Source organism: Pantherophis guttatus, chromosome 4 (assembly GCF_059756535.1).
Source record: "Pantherophis guttatus breed Tessera chromosome 4, ASM5975653v1, whole genome shotgun sequence".
Lineage (NCBI taxonomy): Eukaryota > Metazoa > Chordata > Lepidosauria > Squamata > Colubridae > Pantherophis > Pantherophis guttatus.
In genome coordinates, this window is record NC_142066.1 from 78,808,972 (window position 1) to 78,819,736 (window position 10,765).

A 10,765-nucleotide genomic window follows, 5' to 3' on the forward strand; every position below is an offset into this window, starting at 1 on the left:
GGGAAGGGTGGGGGGTGAAAATGTTTGTATTTTTCATAAAACTTTTCAATAAAAAAAATTATATTTTATCCAATTCCATTTTAAATGGAATTGGATAAAATATAATTTTTTTTTATTGAAAAGTTTTATTGTTTATTGAAACAATTTTAAATTGTTTTTATCAGATTTTAGTAATAATTTGTGTCTGGAACTCTGTGCTTTGATATGGCCCAAGGGCTAATCAATAAAGTAAACTCAACTAATTAAATAATGTATATATATATCTCCAAACTGCTGAAAATGTAGTAACTTAGGGCTGCAATAATGCTGACAGCTACTGAATGATTCTGTATCTCTTTCCTGATATCTATTAGTCATCTGGAGCAGTGGTGGGTTTCAAAATTTTTTACTACCAGTTCTGTGGGCGGGGCTTGGTGGCCATATGACTGGGTGCGTGTGGCATGGCAGTCATGTGACTGGGTGGGCATGTGACTGGGTGGGCATGGCTTGGTGGTCATGTGACTGGGTGGACGTGCTGGGTGTTTTCAGGTATGTTTTTCATGGGAAGCGGACCCTCTTGTTATTCCATGTTATATTAAACCAAAAAAGCTTGGTGTGATTTCAGAGATATGAGTATACGTACCTTCAGTTGCTACTAGTTAGTAAATATCCAGTACAAACTTGATTTTATAAGTAAATCACCAATCCACTCTAAAATCTATGGTCATTCTTGGTATAGACTGTGGGAATAGTTGTATAGAAATATACTTGCATATCAGAATTACCCATGGACCTTGCCACAGCGTACAGGGAAATAGGATGTTGAAATACATTACGTCATCTGGAAAGTCCCAACGGCTCAGGCCAAGAAATACCTACATGATTATTCTCGTACCAGCCTGGGAAGGGTCGTACCAGCCAGAGAAAGGTCTACGTAACTACTATAATATGAGTGTATGCAACCCGATCATGTAACCACCCCCAATCCCACCTTGCTATAATGCTGTATAATGAGCTTGATGAATTTTTAATAAAAGAAGGTCACGGAGTCAGCTCTGGGCTCTCATCCCGAGATACCTGCTTGTGTGTCTCATTTCTCTCATGGGAGACCACCACATCTAGTGACCCCGACGTGATCTCGTGAAACGGATACGTCTCGATGTGATTCTCTAAGGGAATACGTCCCTGCCGACCCTCTGCTTATCGCCTGGAATAGGCATGGTGCACCTGACGATGTCGCTGGCGACTGACTCTTCTTTTTCGTAAGTATGGGGGGTGGAATCTCTGCAGCTCAGAAAGCTCATGTAGAAGAGTTGAGACAATTGGGCAGGAAAAAATACCTCTCTCCTCAAGAACAAAATTTTACCAAATCTCTTTCTAAAAGTGAGGCTGTTAAATTACTTGCTTATGTGTGGGCTCAATGTCTGTCCTATCCTGAGGGCAGATCTCTAAAAACAGAGACATGGAAGAAGATTGGCGCCGTCTTCCACCAATCTCCTCGGGTGCCACCCGACATTCTGTGCCTTTGGAAAAAAGCCTATACCTTGATTGAAAACCACGCTGATTCGCCTCACCAGCCTTTATTAGATCCGCCGCCATACCGGACTCCTTCGGTCATGGTTACTACCCCGCTGCCATTGGTTGTGAGCCCCCTTTCACCCACGGCCCCCGAAGCCCCGGTTCCCCTTGCCGCTGCCCCCGCTCCTGTTTCTCAACCTGGTCTTATTCGCGGGGCATACCAAAAAGCCTTAAAATCCGGCACTTTAGATGCTGCCGATCTAGCCGACACCGAGTTGTTCCCGGTCATTTTTCAACAAGGACCCACCGGTGGCATTCTCGTTGACTGGGAACCCTTGCCTCTGCAGATGATTAAAGAACTAAAAAAGGCAACTACGGATTATGGCATAGCCAGCCCCTATACCAGGGGTTTGTTGAATGCCATTGCTGGTAACTATCAAATGTTGCCTCAAGACTGGAAAGACTTGCTTAGAATGCTATTGACTGGCACACAATATGTTGTTTTTGAATCAGAATTCAAAAGGGAAATCCAAACCAGAGTCCTCTGCCCAGGTATTCAATGGACTGTTGATCAACTCTTTGGAGAAGGTGCTTTTGCTACAATTAATGCCCAGGCTCACAATCTAACCTCCCCCCGCGTTTCCTTTCATTAGCTCTGCTGTTCTTTCTGCCTTAACTCGTGTCGATGATCGAGGCACCCCAATCCAATCCTTCTCTGCTATTCGCCAGGGGGTGACAGAGTCATACGCCGACTTCGTTCACCGCTTACAACTCACGGTAACCCGCCAAATTTCCAACCAGGAAGCGGCAAAAGAAATTTTGATGAAACTTGCTTTTGAACATGCGAATGCGGATTGTCAATCTGTTCTCAAGCCATTAGTCTCTAACCCGGCCTCCACTCTGGCGGATTTTCTTAAAGCTTGCCGCATTATCGGCACCCAAACCTACCAGATGGATGCATTGGCCGCAGCCATACAAAAGGGGAACCAACCTCAAGGCACTTGTTTCAATTGTGGAAAACCTGGCCATTTCAAAAAACAGTGCCGAGCCCCGGGTGGCGGTGCTGCCCACCCCCTACCTAACTCCAGTGCCAAACCGAAGATGGTATGCCCTAAATGTAAAAAGGGCTACCATTGGGCCAATCAATGTCGAGCTTTCCCTCAGAATCAGGGAAACTAATAACGGGGCTTGCAGCTAGCCCCCCTCCAAAGGCTGTACCTTCTCTTTCCTGTGGCGACATTTCCTTCTCTCCTGTCGCTTTCTCTCCACTTTCCGCTCCGCCCTGCTGCCAAGGCATGGATCTGAAACTTCTTGCTGACACTTCTTTTGACTTTCCTAATCTCCTTGTTGTTGCAGATGCCCAGTTGCCCGGCCCACTCCCACCGGATGTTACTGCAACCGTTGTCCCGGTGGCGGTGGCCCGTCAATGAGGCATCTTTGTCCTTCCTTCCGTGATTGATCCTCCACCCCAAAATTGTGTTCAGATTCAATTCTATACTAATGTCCCCATATTGGCGAAAAAAGGGGATATTGTTGCTCGGTTGGTACTGTTACCTAAGGATGTGTCGGCTTCTTCTGTGGAACCCCCGCCCACCGAGCTCTTAGCTCTTACAAAGCCAATCACTCCCCAGAAACCGATTATGCCATTTTTAATTAACGGCATTCTCTTTTCTGGCCTTCTAGACTCTGGCGCTGATGTTTCAGTCATAAGAACAGCGGAATGGCCCTTTCAATGGCCCCTTGAACCATCTCCAGCAGTACGGGGAATGGGCGGCACACAACAGGCAAGTTCTAGTAAAAATTGTCTCACAGTACAACGTGTTACAAAAGGGATTACAGCACATATCAAGCCAGTTGTCCTGCCCCTTCACATTAATTTATGGGGCAGAGATCTTATTTCACAATTTGATGCAAAACTTATTTTAGAGGACTAGCAATGTCTCCAACTCCCCTGAAACTTACCCTGCTCTCCCCTACACCTGTCTGGATAGATCAATGGCCCCTTACCAGTGAAAAATTAATCGCATTACAACAGCTAGTGGATGACCAACTGCTCTCCGGACATTTGGAGCCAACCACTAGCCCGTACAATATTCCTAAAGATTATGATTTAGTGGTCATTAATCTCAAGGACGCCTTTTTTATTATCCCGTTGCACAATAATGATAAGGAACTTTTTGCTTTTTCGATCCCTCAAACTAATATGTCTTGCCCTACCCCACGCTATCAATGGACTGTCTTGCCTCAAGGCATGCTCAACAGTCCCACAATGTGTCAATTTTATGTCGATGCAGTTCTTTCGCCTTTTCGTACTTCTCACCCTCATTTGCTGCTTTATCACTACATGGATGATATCCTTATGGCCGCCCCAGGTCCTCCCGGCATGGTCCGACCTTTTCTCCCTGAACTGATTCAGCACCTGTCCTCTCATGGGTTTCAGGTGGTTCCAGAAAAAATTCAGACCCACCCACCTTTTTCATATCTGGGTCATAAAGTCTTAACCTCCTCCTCTTCACCCACCCTGCCTCATATTGTTCTTCCGAATCCTCTTACTCTTGTGGCCCTCCAGCAGATATTGGGTGCAATAAATTTTGTCCGCCTGTTTCTTGCACTCACCACGGCACAACGTTCCCCCCTTTTCCTGGCCCTCAAAGGCCCTTCATCTCCCTCATTGTTGTTTTGACTGATCCTCAAAAGCACGTGCTAACTCTCATTGACTCCGCGATGGCCACTCGTTGGGTGGATCGAGCCATCCCTAATGAACCTGTGTCCCTTGTACTTTTTAACACCCCCTCCATCCCAACCGCTGCCCTGATTCAATATAAAAAGGGCACTGTTGCCGTCCTGGAATGGATTCATCTTCCTAATACTCCGCACAAATCTATTAATCCCTTGCATTATATGTTCGCCTTGCTCATCACCAAAGGCCGATTTCGAGCAAAGTGTCTCATTGGCTTTGACGTTACTTCCTTGTTTGTCCCTATGTCTCTCACCACTTGGGAACCCTTGTATGCTATCTCTGATTCCCTGCAACTTTCTTTGGCAGAATGGGCGGGCAGTGTCTCCTGTCATGTCCCATCTGACCCTCGCTTTCAACTCCTTCACAATGTTCCAATGTTTTTCCATTCCACTCTTTCTTCATCCCCAATCTCTAACGCTGTCACTGTGTATGTAGACGGCAGCAAATCTTATGGAGGGTGTGTGTGGAAAGAGGGGGCCCAGTGTCAGACCAAAGTTACCCCTCCTCAAACTTCTGCTCAGCGGGCCGAATTAGCCACTACCATCTTGGCTTTTCAAACTTTCCCCACCTCTCCCTTCAATCTTATCCTTGACAGCCTCTATGTTTACAAGGTTCTCACATCCTTGTCGGACTCCTATATCTCCCCATCTCTTGATGATAATCTTTTAAGTTTATTTATAACCCTACAATCTCTTCTTCATGCTAGGACTGAACCTTTTTTTCCAGCCCATATCAGAAGTCACCAACCATTTTCTGGTATTATACAAGAGGGGAACTTTTGGGTTGATGCTGCAGCAGCCGCTGCCCTTACTGCCCCTCCTGATCTCTCTATTCTCTCCTTGTCCCCTATCACCCCGTGGGCTAGCCACTCTTACTTTCACCAAAATCGTAAGGCCTTAATGAAACAATTCTCTCTCTCTGCAACGGAGACCTCTGCTATTATTCAGCAATGCCCCACTTGCAGCTTACAAGTGCACTCTGTCCCCCTGGGGGTCAACCCCCGGGGCATGGAGAGTTGTCAATTATGGAAAATGAATGTCACGATGTATCCATCATTTGCCCCCTGGAAGTATGTTCATGTTTCTATTGATACATACTCAAGGTTTATTATGGCCTCCGCGCAGAGGGGTGAAGCCACCAAACATGTTATTAATAATTGTATTCAGACTTTTAGTATTCTGGGCAACCCCAAACAGATATAAAACAGAAAGGGGAAAATACCCCCGGCTTGCCTGGAATACAAAATACCTTGAACCTTGTCTTGTTTACCCTCAACTTCCTCAATGTTTCTGGCACCCCCGGGTCAACCGCTGCAAGTCGGCATTTTACTGCTTCTCCTATAGACTCTCCACGACCGCAAGTTTATTACCGCCATCTTCCAGATCCTACGTTGAAAGGCCCAGCCTCTCTTGTCACCTGGGGTTGGGGCTACGCTGCAGTCGATGACAATGGCGAAATTATATGGACTCCTGCTCGCTGTGCTCATCCATATATGGTCACTTAACCATGTCATTGTGACCAGTGATCCAGAGACATGGGCCAGCAACGCATTTGTGAGAGATTTGAATAAAGTTGCTTTACTTCTCAATAAAACTAACTGTTGGATTTGCATGTACATCCCCTCTGATGGGAAAACAGGCTTGGCGTTTCATAGTGTGCTTTTCAATGAGACCGGATGGATGTTCCTGTGGCCCCACACAACAGCCCTGCTTAAGCACACGTATGTCCCTACCCAGATTTTAGAGCCACCGCGTTTTTGCTTCAGCAGTGCCAGCCTGTCCACTAATGCCACGTACATGGGGACTTATACCAATTGTTATCGGACCATTACATGGAACTCGGCGGTCACTAAAAACTCAGATATCCAGAGGCATCTTGCCCAATCTCGGGGTGGCAATGAACTATCGGGATCTTCATTTACTAAATAACTGGACAGTACATATGTTCAACAAGACTATCAAGGTGCTGAAGCTAATGAACAAAGAACTGGTTGAAATTAGGGAGATAGTTTTACAAAACCGATATGCCTTAGATATTATGTTAGCAGCTAAAGGAGGCGTTTGTGCCCTCATACACTCACATTGTTGTGCCTATGTATCTGATTATCAGTATAACATCACTCACACCATAGAACATATGGAAAACATGATCAAAAACAATTCCTTATCATCCGATGGACCTGGCGCTATTGACATCTGGGCCGCCCTATGATCATGGCTCCCGGATGGTTCTTGGTTAAAATCAATTATGCCAACTATTGTATCTATAATCATATTGCTTGTTTTGCTTTGTTGTTGTCTCCCCTCCCTTCTGCAAGTGTGCAAAGGTTTTATTCCCTCCAATAGGAAGGACGTCCTGATAAGTGAAACCAAAACCCTTCTGGAACTGGAGGAAGCCAACCTCAAAAAAACAGAAAAGGAGGAGATGTGGGAATAGTTGTATAGAAATATACTTGCATATCAGAATTACCCGTGGACCTTGCCACAGCGCGTACAGGGAAATAGGATGTCAAAATACATTAGGTCATCTGGAAAGTCCCAACGGCTCAGGCCAAGAAATACCTACATGATTATTCTCGTACCAGCCTGGGAAGGGTCGTACCAGCCAGAGAAAGGTCTACGTAACTACTATAATATGAGTGTATGCAACCCGATCATGTAACCACCCCCAATCCCACCTTGCTATGATGCTGTATAATGAGCTTGATGAATTTTTAATAAAAGAAGGTCACGGAGTCAGCTCTGGGCTCTCATCCCGAGATACCTGCTTGTGTGTCTCATTTCTCTCATGGGAGACCACCACAATAGACTCAGAAATGACTATTCCAGTACATTTTGAGAAAAAGTCTCAAAACCAGCATAAAACAAGCATTATTTCATTTTGTAAAGCTGCTTTCATGTTAAACAGGGAGTGTTACATAATTTTTCCCCAGAAAATACTTTTATAAAACCCTAAAGATAGGGCACATCCACCCCAGGGGTGGAATGTAAAATTTGTTACTACCGGTTTTGTGGGTGTGGCTTGGTGGTGGGGGTAATGTGACTGGATGGGGGTGGCCTTTTTTTCTTTTAAAAGCAAACGAAAGTCTCTGACGATTAGGCAACTCAGCTGGGATCGTCAGAGCCTTTTAAAAGCTGAAGAGGTTGTAGAAAAAATGCTTTTAAAAGTTAAAAAAAAAATGTTGGCCACATCCACCCAGTCACATTACCCTCACTCCCCCCACCAAGCCATGCCCACAGAACCGATAGTAACAAAATTTACATTTCACCATTGCTTATATTGTTTGTGTGGTTTTCTCCTGAAAGTAATAATTCATGGTTCCCACTTGTCCTTTTGAGAAAAAGCAAAAAATAGAGAAAAGATGGCCATATTTAGAGGTTGCCAAAATAGTTATTTTTCGTGTCCACATAGCAAGTAAATCAAAAGCAAATTGTCAGAGGCAATATTCTAGCAATGCCTTAAAAATTGTGAAAGATTTTGATCTCTCATGCGGGAAAAGGAAATTCGATGAGTAATGTATTAGGTACTTATCAGAAGAGATATTGGCAACCTACATCTTTCCTTCCAGGCTGATTAGACTTCAGTTCCACTTATCCATTGCTCTTTCAGAACAGTTTAAAGAACAGTTTAAAGAGGACTTCTAATTCATTTATCATTCAGTCAGCTCATAGGGACAAACTTGGCTTTAATAATACAAGTGTGTCAATGCTGCAAATATTCCTAGGTCTCTAATTCTGTGCCTTCTTTGTTCACTGCCCTTATTTGGAAAGTGAGTAAATTTTATTAACTTCTTTTTAAAAAGATGAATACCCCTGCACAATCTGTACCTTGACTGCTGAAAGACCTGTCCCTCAAATTTTTCCTGAACCCCCTAGTGAAAATTAGAATTTATAAATTTTAGAATTGCAATATCCCGGGCTTGAAAACGCATGGCTGGGGCTGAGGAGCGGTTCCTTGTGGGTGCTGGCTTCCCTTCCCTTCTACCACCAGCTGTGGGAGGAGGAAGGTAAGGTTGCGAGCCTGGCAGGGATGGTGGGGCCGTGGCAAGCTAGGCTGCAGGCGGCACAGCCTGAAATGGAGCCAAGCCAGGCCAGGCCATGACGATTTAGCTAGGCACAAAAGCCCAGTGGGGACGGTGGGGGGAGAAATGGCAAGCAATGGGGACGGGGTGCTAGAGTGACTCATATGCGTACCTGTACGTAGGAGGAGGCATCTCAGTTGGGGCACAGGGCAGGCACCGCATGGGAAGGCAGTTTAGGCAGGTATGCTGCAGAGCAGACTGCACATGCACGAGTGCCACATAGTGTGCTCTGCTCCCTGGGAGGTGAAGAGTGACTGGGCAGGGTGAGCGAGTGGTGACCAGGCGACCAGTTCGGGGGCGTGGTCAGCCAGTGGTCGCTACCAGTTTGGCCACCCAGGCCAAATTACTGCTACCAGTTTGCCCAAACCTGTGGAACCAGTAGAAACCCACCACTGACCTGGAGTTTTGTAGCCAAGATGTGGTAACCTAGGAAAGACATAACAAGAACCAATTGGCACTGTTTCGGTCAATATGCTGAGGGAAAAGACATAAAGGAAATAATAAGCATAAGATAATCCTATTTTTTTTGGTCTGTCCCCAAAGCATTTGCTGTTTTGGCAGGACAGGGTTAATTTCTTTCTGTTGTAACTGCTTGTTTTGCATTCAAATGCATGGTACTGTGCCTTCAAAACAGTAATATGTCTTTTTTAATATTAGCTAGCTTATAGGTAAACTATAACAACCCTGACTCTCCTGGCCAAAACAGGTGCAGCATGTTCACAAGGAAGTGTTCAGGGGTTGTTTCATACTTCCTCTTTCCTGTCTTCCTATTACAAAGCATTGATGGGAAAGAGAAGTGTAGTCATTCCAGCTTCCAGCTTCCATGGAGAAAAGCCACTCACAGTTCCTCAGCTGCCATCTCAACCCACCTGGAGGTATTGCAGATCTTTTTACAGCTTTAGACAGTTTAGGCTCTGTAGAGTGTAGGGTAGTTATATTTTTTTAACTTACACAATAGTTAGGCTACGTTATAGCTAGGAACACATAGTCTCTTTTATGGAGCATGGCAGCTAGTTATTATGTATATTATGTATGTATGTATGTATGTATGTATGTATGTATGTATGTATGTCTATTCATGCTGTAGCATATGTCATTATTTATTTTCTTCTAGTTTTATCTGAACTTGCAGAATTATATATGGAAGACAACAATAACTATATTCTTTGTTCCATTATGTAAATGTAATGGAAGATTATAATATAATAAAGGCTTTATTTGTAGAAATCGTGACTAAAATTGTATAATAAATCCTTTGCTTGGAAGCAAGTGTGTCTGCAAATACTAGATTACAAAGTGACTTGGAAGAGTCATGGTGGTTCAATGGCTAGAATGCAGTACTGCAGGCCAACTCACTGCTCACTCCAGGAGTTCGAATTTTTTTTTTTGTTTAACTTTTTTGTTCGTTTATCAAAGTATAAAATACAAAGAAAAAAAAACCATGGAAAAGTAAGAAGAGGGGGTATAATGTAAAGGGAGAAAAAAAGAGAAAAAGTTCAATTCTAAGTGGCTCAAGTTGACTCAGCCTTCCATCCTTCCGAGGTGGGTAAAATGAGGACCAAGATTGTTGGGGACAATATGCTGACATTGTAAACTGCTTAGAGAGGGCTGTAAAGCACTATGAAGAGGTATATAAGATTAAGTGCTATTGCTATTGTTATTTCCATAGAGCCACTAGGTTGTGGATTAGCGATTCCAACTGAGCTTGAACGCGGTCAGCCTTAGATCCTTGAGGCCACCCTGTAGTTGCAGGGGGCTGCCCCTGCCCCACCGCCTAGGCACCCACGAGGAGGTGGCGAGTGCTCTTGGGGGGGGGCTGGCATCCCTTGGGAACATTTTGCCCTGCAGACTGAGTGCATCCCTTTCACCCATGATGCCTGTGCTCGCTGCCTCCTGTGCATACACCCAAGGGGTGGGGCCAAAGCAATGGGGCAGTCTCTCACTGTCTCAAGGGCTGCTGTACAGGTCAGATCTAAGGCTGACAGCGTTCAGTTCTGAATGGCTACCACAAGTTGTAAATCAGCACCCAGTCGGCCTGGGCTGGGCCACAATGACGCAGGCCAGTCCTTCGCTATTTCCAGGGTGGCCCCAAGGGCCAGGAGCACAGATTGGCAGTGCTGTCGGTGGCTGTGCTGCTGGCGACTGTGGCTTTCCCATGCAGGGCAGTGCCAGTAAAAGGAAAGCCTTGTGGGCTGCAAGGCCAGGCTCAGAAAGGGATGAGCCAGGCCAACAAGGAGAGCATGGAGACTATGGTGCAGGTATGGCACTGATCTATTGTACAACCTGGCAGCGGTCTGACTTGAGAGACTAACTCCACCCCATCCCCTAGGCATGCACACAGGAGATGGTGAGCATAAGCATGGCCTGGAGTTCCTGGGGAGTGTCTTGCCTGCAGGCTTATTACATTCTGAGTACTACCCTTTCATACAGGATGCCAGCACTCACCG

General features: G+C 45.2%; 1 pseudogene; it reads left to right on the top strand.

The window, feature by feature from the left end:
* Positions 1-1,247: 1,247 nt before the first annotated feature.
* LOC148114185 (endogenous retrovirus group K member 8 Gag polyprotein-like) lies at positions 1,248-2,676 on the top strand (annotated as a pseudogene).
* Positions 2,677-10,765: the final 8,089 nt, after the last annotated feature.